The sequence below is a fragment of the Acinonyx jubatus genome, chromosome B2 (genome assembly GCF_027475565.1).
Source record: "Acinonyx jubatus isolate Ajub_Pintada_27869175 chromosome B2, VMU_Ajub_asm_v1.0, whole genome shotgun sequence".
Lineage (NCBI taxonomy): Eukaryota > Metazoa > Chordata > Mammalia > Carnivora > Felidae > Acinonyx > Acinonyx jubatus.
Genome location: NC_069385.1, coordinates 121,034,591 through 121,046,515, shown reverse-complemented (window position 1 = coordinate 121,046,515; position 11,925 = coordinate 121,034,591). Strand labels below are relative to the sequence as shown.

Genomic DNA, 11,925 nt, shown 5'->3' with positions numbered 1-11,925 from the left:
GGAACCTGTGGGGACAGTGCCATATACTCAACCCGGTCAAGCAGCACTTTGGGGAACCAACCTATCTTTCACCTAACATCTCGTTTCACCTGAGAACTGTCTGAAAACCTATGCGGGCCCTACAGGGTGTCATATACTCACCTCTGTGAAAAAACACTGTGTGGAAACCATATTTCAACTAACGTCGTTTCACTAGGGTAGAAGTGTTTGAAAACCTATGCGGGATCTATGCGGAAAGCGCCATATACCGAAATCTGGGCACTACACTGTGGGGAAACCCGTCTTTCAGTTGTCATCTTGTTTCGCTAAGGGAGAAGGGTTGGAAAACCTATGCGCGGCCTAGGCCGAAAGGGACATAGACTCAACTTTGTGAAAGAAACAAAACAAACCAACACTGTGGAGACGCAGCGTCTTTCAGCTCACATCTGGTTTCACAAAGTGAAGATAGTGTGAAAACTTACCAATCACTCACAGGGAAAGGGCCACATACTCAACTCTGTGAAACAAAACTGTGGGGAAAACATCTTTCACCTAGTATCTGGTCTCACTAAGTGAAAAGTGACCAGACATGCGGGGCCTAGGCAGACAGTGCCATAGACTCAACTCTGTGAAACAACACTGGGGTGAAAGAATCTTTCAAAAAACATCTGGTTTCTCTAGGTTCGGTGTGTTTGAAACCCCTTACGGGACCATCACGCAAAGTGCCACACACTCCACTCCGAAATAACACACTGTGGTAAAACAGTCTTTCAACTAACATCTGATTTCACTGGGAACTCTTTGAAAACCGACGCGGGGGGCCTACAGGGCAAGTGCCATAGACGCAACTCTAAGAAGCAACAATGGGGGGTGGGGAGAAACCATCTTTCAAGTAAACGTCTCGTTTTCAGTAGGTTAGAAAGTGCCATATACTCAGTTCTATCACGCTGCACTGTGCGGAAACCATCTTTCAACTAAATGTTGCATCACGGAATTAGAAATATTTGACAACCCATGCACGGAACGATGTGGAAAGTGATATACACGACACTGTGAGAGACTCTTGTGGGCAAACCATCTTTCCGCTCACCTCTCGTTTCACCGAATTAGAAGTGTTTGAAAACCTATGCGGGGCTTATTCCGAAAGTGTCATTCCCTTTGAAACCACTCTTGGTAACAACACCGCGGCGAAACAATCTTTCAACTAACATCCGGTTTCACTAATTAGGTGAGTACCGCTTGAAACCTATGCGGGAACAACAGGGTGAGTGCCGTATACTCAACGCGGAGAAACAACACTGAAGGGAAACCATCTTTCAACCAACATCTCCTTTCACTGTGGCAAGTGTTTGAAAATGTATGCGCGGCCTATGCCCAAAGTGCCACACACTGTGGCCCACCTCTCAAAATGCACTTGGCGGAAACCATCTTTCAACTAACATCTTGTATCGCTGAGTGAGAATTGTTAAAAACCTATGCAGGGAAAGATGTGGAAAGTGGCATACAGCCGAGACTGGGAGACATTACCGTGGACAAACCGTCTTTCAACGAGCCTCTTGTTTCACTAAGATAGAAGCGTTTGAAAACCCATGCAGGGAAGTATGAGGACAGGGACGTAAAACAACAGTGTTGTCGGACCATCTTTCCACTGACACCGTGTTTCACTAAGTGAGAAGTGTTGGAAATCTATCGGGAGTCTAAGCGGAAAGTGCCATCCACTCAACTGTGCGAAAGCACTGTGGGGAAGCCATCCTTCGACTACTATCTTGTTTCATTACCTTGGAAGTTGTTGGACAACCTAGCACCGCCAATGAGGAAAGTTACATGTACTCAATTCTGTCAAGTAGCACTTTGGGGAACCTATCTTTCAACTGCCATCTCGTTTCCCTAAGGTAGAAGTGTTTGAAATCCCAGGCGGAGACTTTGCGGATAGTGCCATATCCTCTACTCTGTGAAACACTGTGGGGATACCGTCTTGCAAGGAAGATCTCTTGTCGCCAAGTTAGACGTGGTAGTAACCATATACGGGGCCTGGGCAGAGTGTCATATACTGAACTCTGTGAAACAACATGGTAGGGAAACCATCTTTCAACTGACATGTCCTTTCACTTAGAGTTGTTTGAAGAGCAATGCGGGGACCAGGCAGAGAACGTCACATACTGAATTCTGTGAAACAACACTGTGGGGAAACCCTCTTTCCACTGTCTCGTTTCACTAAGTTAGAATTGTTCCAGAAACTATGAGAAGCCAATGCCGGACGTGCCATAGCCTCAACTCTGTCAACCAGCACTTTGCAAGCACTAGTGTTTTGAAACTCTCTTTCAACTCTCACCTGATTTCACCAAGTGAGAACTCTTGGAAAACCTATTCGGGGCCTAGGCCAAAAGAGCCATATACTTAGCCGCGTCGACCAGCACTTTGCAAAAACAATCTATCAAGTAGCATCTTGTTTCCCTAAGTTAGAAGTATATGAAAACATACGCGGGGAACGCTGCAGAAAGTGACATATACACGACTCTGTGAGAGAATACTGTGAACAAACCACCTTTCAACTGCCATCTATCTTGTTTCACTAAGAAAGATTTGAAGACCTATGTGGGAAGTATGCAGAAAGGTGCATATACTCAATCAACTATGTGAGAAAACACTGTGGACAAGGCATCTTTCACCTAACATCTGGCTTCAAGTTAAAATAGTTTGACAACCTGTGGATCACCTACAAGGAAAGAGCCATATGCTCAACTCTCGAAACAACACTGAGTAGGAACCACGTTTCATCTAAGATCTGATTTCACTAAATTAGAAAAGTTTGACTACACGTGAGGGGCCTAGGCACATAGTGCTATATACTCCACTCTGTGAAACAGCACTGTTTTGAAACACCCAACGCTCATCTGATTTCACTGAGAACTCTTTGAAAACCCTTTCGGGGCCTATGACAAAAGTGACCTATACTCCACTCTGTGAAAGAACACTGTGGTGAAACAATCTTTCAACTATCATCTGGTTTCACTGAGTGAGAGAGACTTCTTTAAAAAACCTAGGCGGGGCCTACACAGTAAGTGCCATATACTCAAGTTTGTGAAAAAGCACCGTGGGGAAGCCATCTTTCAACTGCCATCTCGTTTCACCAAGTTAGAAGGGTTTCAAAAAACTATGAGGGGCCTGTGACGGAACTGCCATATATATACTCAGCTCTGGCAAACGGCACTTTGCAGAAACCGTCGTTCAACCAACATTTTCTCACTACGTTCGAAGTGTTTGAAAACCTATACGGGGAAAGATGTGGAAAGTAGCATGCATTCGACACTGAGAGAATACTGTGTATAAACCGTCTTTCAACTAACAACGTGTATCACTAGATAGAAGCGTAATAAAACCTAGGCGGGGACCACGTGGAAAGGGCCAGGTAATCAACTCTGCGAAAAAACACCATGGAGAAACAACTGTCAACTCACATCTAGTTTCCCAAAGAAGACTTTGAAAACCTATGCATGAACTACTTATGGAAAGTGCCATGGGCGCAACTCTGGAAACAAGGTGGGGAAGGCCTGTTTCCCCTAGAATCTGCTTTCACCGAGTTAGAAACGCTTGAATACACATTCGGGACCAAGGCGGATGGTGCCATACACTCCACTCTGTGAAACAACACTGTGGTGAAACACCCTTTCAACTAACTCCTGATTTCACTTAGTGAGAACTGCTTGAAAATCTACGCAGGACCTACAACGTAAGTGCCATATACTCTGTGAAACAACACCGAAGGAAAGCCATCACCCAAAATCTGGTTTCACTAAGTCACAGAGTCGTTGGAACATACACGGGTGGCCTAAGGGGTAGTGCCTTTTACTCAACTCTGGCAAAGACACTTTGTGTGGAAACGATCCTTCAACGAACATCTTGCTTCAGAAGTTAGAAGCGTTTGAAAAACTATGCGGGGCCAATGACGAACGTGCCATAAGCTCAACTCTGAATGGAACACTGTGCAGAAACTATCTTTCAAAAATCATCAGGTTTCACTATGGTAGATGTGGTTCAAACCGTTTATGGGGCCGACCCATAAAATGCCTTATACGCTACTCTGGCAATCTACACGGCGGTGAAAGACTCTTTCAACAAACATCTGAATTCACTGAGAACTGTTTGGAAACTTATGCGGGGCCCAAACGGTAAGTTCCATGGACTCAATCTGTGAAGCAACGTTGTGGGGAAGCCACCTTGCAGCTGACATCTCACTTCACTTAGTTGGAACTCCTTGACAAACTTGCGGGGCTTGTGGCGAAAGTGCCCTATGGCCAACTCTGTGGTGAAAAACTTTCCACTAACCTCAGGCTTCACTAAACGAGAACCCTTTGAAGACAAGTGCGGCGCCTACAGACCCAGTGCCATATTCTCAACTCTGTGAAACAACCCTGTCGCCAAACCATCTTTCCACTAACATCTCGGTTCACTAAATTAGAAATGTTTGAGAAATCTATGCGGGGAACGCTCAGGACAGTGACATATACTCGACGCCGTGAGAGAATAATGTGGACAAACCGTCTTTCCAACAACAACACTGGTGGGGGAACCATCTTTCAACTAACATCTCGTTGCCCTAAAATTAAAAGTGTTTCAAAACTATGTGGGGCCTATGCCCAAAGTGCAATATACTCAACTCTGTCAAACTGCACTTTGCGGACAGCATCTTTCAACTAATATCTTGCATCACTGAGTTAGAAGTGTTTGAAAATCTACGCGGAGAACAATTAGGAAAGGGACTTATAATTGACACTGTCAGAGATTACTGTGGAAAAGCCATTTTTCAACTAACATCTTGTTTCACTGTTAGAAGTGTTTGAAAAACACTGCACAGCTTAGGCAGAAGGTGCGTGTTCTCAACTCTATGAAACAGCACTGTGGGATAAACATCTTTCAGTTAACATCTTGTTTCACAAAGTGAAAATGGTTTCAAATCCTTTGCATGGCTTACGGGGAAGGAGCCATAGACTTATCTCTGTGAACCAACGCTGTGGAGAAACAATCCTTCCCTGAGTCAGAAGGGTTGGAATACACATGCGGGGCCTAGAAGGAGAGTGCCATGCGCTCTAGTCTGTGAAACAACACTGTGGCGAAACTGTCTTTCAACTAACATCTCGGTTCACTCAGAAATGTCTGAAAATGTCTGCGGGACCTGCGCCGAAAATACCTTCTACAGCACTTGGCGGAAACCGTCTTTCAAGGAACATCTTTTATGACTAAGGTAGAAAGAAGTGTTTGCAAACCTTTGTGGGGATCGATGAGGAAAGGGACACCGTGAGAAAGTACACTGTGGGACAATTTTTCAAGTAGCATCTCGTTTGAAAACCTATGCGGGGCCTATGCGCGAAGTGCCATACACTCAACTCTGTGAAACCATACAGTAGAGAAAGCATTTTTCAACTAACTTGTGGTTTCTCTGCGTGCGTGGCCTATGCGGGTCCTATGCGTTCAGAAAGTGCCATGTACTGAAATCAGTGGAAAAACACTGTGGGGAAACCATCTTTCCACTAACATCGCTAGGTGAGACGTGTATGAAAACCTATGCCCGCCCTATGAGGAAAGTACCACATACTCACTTTTGTGAAAACACACTGTGGGGAAAGCACCTTTCACCTGACATCTGGTTTTACAACGTTAACATAGTTTGAAAACCCAAGCATGACCTACATGGAAAGAGCCAAATGCTCAACCCCCTGAAACAAGACTGTTGGGGAGGGGCTCTTTCACCTAAACTTCGTTTCACTGAGTTTGAAGTGTTTGAAGACTCATGCGAGGCCTATGAACATAGTGCAATATACTCACCTCTCTGAAAGAAGCCTGTAGAGAAAGCATCTTTCAACTAAAGTGGGAAGCCTTCCAGAGGTTCAGCTTTGAGTAACTCTGTGTAATCTCCAAACAGGGAAGTGACATGTGACATAAACACAGAAAGATCTAAATTCACTTGAAAGGCAGTGTGTCATTTGTGGTTCCTGCACTTTTACAAATTCTACTATCAGCTAGAAATGAGGAGTTTGAATATTTTCAAACATTTAGGATTAGAGAATGTCAGAAACATTGAAACTTTAGGATAACACCCTCTGTTGTGTTTTTTTTTTCATTTATTCTAAACATCTCGGAGGCAAACATTTGATTTTATTTGATTACTGCTGAGCATGCAGACAAAACAAAAGGAAGTATTCTTGGAATACGTGAGTCAGTCACAATAATCATTAAGCTTTCTTTCCGTTGTCTCGTTTTTCTTGTGTTTCTTTTAAGCGCTCTTTGGAATAAGTTCAAAATGAGACCTCCAGCTTTGCTTTTCTTATTCAGGATTGCTTTGGTTACTTGGGGTCTTCTGTCATTCCATAGGAATTTCAGGATCGTTTTTTCTGTGAACGATACCGGTGGTATTTTGTTAAGGATTGCCTTAAGTGTGTAGATTGCTTGGGTAGTATAGCCATCTAAACCAAGTTTGTACTTCCAAACCATGGGCAGGGAATGTTTTCCCATTCATTTTTGTCCTCTTTCAGTTTCATGTTATGTTGCCAGAGTACACAATTTATACCTCTTTGGTTACATTGATATCTATCTTACAAAGTACCATTGGTGCAATTGTCAATGGAGTCATTCACTGATTTCTCTTTCTGGGTGGGTGGGGGATGAGCATTGGCAGATGGGCGTTGAGGAGGGCACTTGTTATGATGAGCACTGGTTTTTGTGAATAAATGAGGAATCACTGAATTGTACTCCAGAAACTAATATTGCACTGTATGTTAACTAACGAGAATTTAAATAAAATTTTTGGAAAAAATGGGAAAAAAATGAGTAGATGATTTGGTCTTGCTACTTTTGCACCTCCATTGTGAGCCTTCTATCCTAACTCAGTTTATCTTGGAGCTTTGTTCACACACACAGTTTTGTTTTGGTGCTGTGCTTTATAAACGTCAAAGTAAGAAATATGCCAAAATGGGATATTTGTGGATAAAGTGTTTTTCAGGAAAAATAATAAAACATTTTAATTACTTGATCAGTTTAAAACACTATGTCTCAATGTACAGGTTGTATTTTATCTAAATTTATATAATAAAGGAAACTTTATTCAAGACCAATTAATTTTTATGGAAAGAACTTGAGGTTTTATCCATAGCATAATGTGTGAAGTATGGATTCTGATTTTTTTAGATGTTGACAAAGGAAATCATATACTAAGATGTTAGAGCAGGGAGATCACTTGTATGTGATGGTGGGCAATCCATAATCTGTTATAGACTAACCACGTCCAGGTTTCATTTGTATGAGAAAGAAACACATCTGTTTCATGTTTCTTCCTCAGATATCTAATACAGGGGCACAACTATAACTGTAAGCAAAGCAAGAACTTTATCTTTGGAGAATTATTTGCCTTCGGAAATGATCTATGTCTTTCTGAATAACAGATCTCTGCATGCCTAGCAGCAGAGGCAGGTGTGGAAGGTGTGGAGGTATTCAGAGATATAGTGTTTCTGCCTGAATGATATCCATGCCCTCTCTACTGGGAAAAGTAGGTGCTAGTGGGGTGGGGTGGGTGCTGAAGACCTACTTCTTGAGCAGAGTCTTGGCTGCATTAGCACACGTCATAAAGCAAGGGAGCACACTCCTACACTCCTGGGTCAGTGATGTCCTGCGTACCTGGTAGAGGACAAAGACCTGCTATATCTTCACTGGCTCCACACATTTGCCTGTATTATGCCGGCTTTTACAGTTGTATACAGTACACCGGAATTCTTAGTATACAGGCGTGGCTGAGCACTCCCTACCAGACACCCCATCCACTGTTAATGGAGCCTGACATCACATCCTCTGGAGAAATGGCTTTTGTAGTTACGTGTCTGAGCTCTCAAGGTACAATGGGGTGAATGATCTCATCAAGAGATTAAGACTGGCCCAGACCACAGGAGGTGGGAGGAGTCCAGAAGAGAAGGCTGGAATCTGCCGTTTTAGGCCATGGCTGAAACCCCTGCCATCACTCTTGCTTTAGAAAGGAGAGGCTGTCATATTCTGGGAGGAATCATGCCAGCACTTGCTGTCCATTTGGAGTCATGCTGCTATGCAAATCCTCACATGGGCACAGGCACACACAAACAGAAAGATGTGTTGAAGAAAAAGTGGACACTTGGGAAAGTGACGAGACAGAAAGAAGAAAGCGGTTAAAGACAGCTGTGTCATGGGGCAGCAGCGTCAATTTTTAGAGGTGCATGCACAGAGTTCTTTCCTTTTTTTGCTTTTACTTATATATATATTTTTTCAATATATGAAATTTATTGTCAAATTGGTTTCCATACAACACCCAGTGCTCCTCCCGAAAAAATGCCCCCCTCAATACCCATCATCACCCACCCTCCCCTCCGTCCCACCCCCCATCAACCCTCAGTTTGTTCTCAGTTTTTAAGAGTCTCTTATGCTTTGGCTCTCTCTCACCCTAACCTTTTTTTTTTTTTCTTCCCCTCCCCCATGGGTTTCTGTTAAGTTTCTCAGCTCAGGATCCACATAAGAGTGAAAACATAGGGTATCTGTCTTTCTCTGTATGGCTTATTTCACTTAGCATAAGACTCTCCAGTTCCATCCACGTTGCCACAAAGGGCCATATTTCATTCTTCCTCATTGCCATAAGCCACAATTTCTTTATCCATTCATCAGTTGATGGACATTTAGGCTCTTTCCATAATTTGGCTATTGTTGAGAGTGCTGCTATAAACATTGGGGTACAAGTGCCTCTATGCATCAGTACTCCTGTATCCCTTGGGTAAATTTCTAGCAGTGCTACGGCTGGGTCATAAGGTAGGTCTATTTTTAATGTTTTGAGGAACCTCCACACTGTTTTCCAGAGTGGCTGCACCAGTTTTATTCCCACCAACAGTGCAAGAGGGTTCCCGTTTCTCCACATCCTCTCCAGCATCTATAGTCTCCTGATTTGTTCATTTTGGCCACTCTGACTGGCATGAGGTGATATCTGAGTGTGGGTTTGATTTGTATTTCCCTGATGAGGAGCGACGTTGAGCATCTTTTCCTGTGCCTGTTGGCCATCCGGATGTCTTCTTTAGAGAAGTGTCTATTCATGTCTTCTGCCCATGTCTTCACTGGGTTATTTGATTTTCGAGTGTGGAGTTTGGTGAGCTCTTTAGAGATTTTGGATACTAGCCCTTTGTCCGATATGTCATTTGCAAACATCTTTTCCCATTCCGTTGGTTGCTTTTTAGTTTTGTTGGTTGTTTCCTTTGCTGGGCTGAAGCTTTTTATCTTCATGAAGTCCCGGTAGTTCATTTTTGCTTTTAATCCCCTTGCCTTTGGGGATGTGTCGAGTAAGAAATTGCTATGACTGAGGTCAGAGAGGTCTTTTCCTGCTTTCTCCTCCAGCGTTTTGATGGTTTCCTGTCTCACATTCAGGTCCTTTATCCATTTTGAGTTTGTTTTTGTGAATGGTGTGAGAAAGTGGCCTAGTTTCAACCTTCTGCATGTTGCTGTCCAAGTTCTCCCAGCACCATTTGTTAGAGAGATTTTTCCATTGGAAAATCCTGCTTTGTCAAAGATTAGTTGGCCATACGTTTGTGGGTCTAGTTCTGGGTCTAGTTCTATTCCATTGGTCTATGTGTCTGTTTTGTGCCAATACCATGCTGTCTTGATGATGACAGCTTTGTAGTGGAGGCTGGGATTGTGATGCCTCCTGCTTTGGTCTTCTTCTTCTAAATTACTTTGGCTATACGGGGCCTTTTGTGGTTCCATATGAATTTTAGGATTGCTTGTTCTACCTTCGGGAAGAATGCTGGTGCAAGTTTGATTGGGATTGCATTGAATGTGTAGATAGCGTTGGGTAGTACTGACATTTTGACAATATTTATTCTTCCAATCCGTGAGAATGGAATGTTTTTCCATTTCATTATATTTTCTTCAATTTCCTTCATAAGCTTTCTATAGTTTTCAGCATACAGCTCTTGTACATCTTTGGTTAGATTTATCCCTAGTTATTTTACGCTTCTTGGTGCAATTGTGAATGGGATCAGTTTATTGTCTTTCTGTTGCTTCATTATCAGTGTGTAAGAATACAATTGATTTCTGTACATTGATTTTGTATCCTGCAACTTTGCTAAATTCCTGTATCAGTTCGAGCAGAATTTTGGTGGACTCTATCGGATTTTCCATGTATAATATCATGTCATTTGCAAAAAGTCAAAGCCTGATTTCATCTTTGCCAATTTTGATGCCTTTGATTTCCTTTTGTTGTCTGAATGCTGATGCTAGAACTTCCAACACTATGTTAAACTACAGCGGTGAGAGTGGACATCCCTGTCGTGTTCCTGTTCTCAGGGAAAAAGCTCTCAGTTTTTCCCCATTGAGGGTGATGTTAGCTGGCGTTTTCATAAATGGCTTTTATTATATTTGTGTCCCTTCTATCCTTTCTTGAGGGTTTTCATTAAGAAAGGATGCTGAATTTTGTCAAATGCCTTTTCTGCATCGATTGACCGGATCATATGGTTCTTATCTTTTATTACTGTGATGTATCACGTTGACAGATTTGCGAATGTTGAACCAGCCCTGCATCCCAGGAATGAATCCCACTTGATCACGGTGAATAATTTTTTTTTAACACAAAATATCTTTCCGTTTTTTTTGTGGATTCTTTAATTTCTTTGATTAATGTCATAGTTTTTCTTTATTTTTTTTATTTATTTTTATTATTTTTTTCTCATGCCAGTGCTTTATTTATTCATTTTTAAAAATATGGAACGCTTCACGAATTTGCCTGTCATCTTTGCGGAGGGGCCATGCTAATTTTCTCTGTATCATTCCAATTTTAGTATATGTGCTGCCGAAGCGAGCACTGAATAATTCTTGTTATATGCTGTTGAATTCAATTGGCTAGTATTTTCTTGTGAATTTTTGCATCCATATTCATCAGGGATATGGACCTGTAGGTCTCTTTTTAAAATGGGTCTCTCTTTCGTTTAGGAATCAAAGTAATGCTGGCTTCCTAGAATGAGACTGGCAGTTTTCCTTCCCTTTCTATTTTTTGGAATAGCTTGAGAAGGATAGGTATCTTCTCTGCTTTAAACGTCTGGTAGGACTCCCCTGGAAAGTCATATCTCTTCTTCTGCTGGGTTTAGGCTGTCTTTCTGTTCCCCTCTATTTCCTTTAGGTGTGCTGTTAGAATTTGTATTTGGGATTTTTCTTGTTTCTTGAATTGGGCCTGGATTACAATGTATTTTCCTCTCAGGACTGCCTTTCCTGCATCCGAAAGCGTTTGAATTGTATTTTCATTTTCGTTTCCATATATTTTTTTAATTTCTTCTCTAATTGCCTGGTTGACCCACTCATTCTTTAGTAAGGTGTTCTTTAACCTCCATGCTTTTGGAGGTTTTCCAGACTCTTTCCTGTGGTTGTTTTCAAGCTTCATGGCATTGAGGTCTGAAATTATGCCTGATATGATCTCAGTTCTTGTATACTTATGAAGGGCTGTTTTGTGACCCAGTATGTGATCTATCTTGGAGAAGGTTCCATGTGCACTCGAGAAGAAAGTCTATTCTGTTGCTCTGGGCTGCAGCGTTCTATATATATCTGTCAAGGCCATCTGATCCAATGTATCATTCAGGGCCCTTGTTTCCTTATTGACCTTGTGTCTAGATGATCTATCCATATCTGTAAGTGGAGTGTTAAAGTCCCCTGCAATTACCGCACTCTTATCAATAAGGTTGCTTATGTTTGTGAATAGTTGTTTTATATATTTGGGGGCTCCCATACTTGGCGCATAGACATTTATAATTGTTAGCTCTTCCTGATGGATAGACCCTGTAATTATGATACAATGCCCTTCTTCCTCTCTTGTTACAGCCTTTGAAGTCTTAAGAGTGTCTACTCCAGCCTCCAGCTTTCTTTTGACTTCCAGTGGCATGATAAATAGTTCTCCATCCCCTC

At 42.2% G+C, this 11,925-nt stretch overlaps 1 non-coding gene across 1 annotated transcript; it reads right to left on the bottom strand.

Annotated features, from left to right (window-relative positions):
- Nucleotides 1–10,728: 10,728 nt before the first annotated feature.
- Nucleotides 10,729–10,835, bottom strand: LOC113597887 (U6 spliceosomal RNA). The gene has a single exon (XR_003418632.1). It is a non-coding gene; the product is annotated as a U6 spliceosomal RNA (small nuclear RNA).
- Between the last annotated feature and the right edge of the window lie 1,090 nt (nt 10,836–11,925).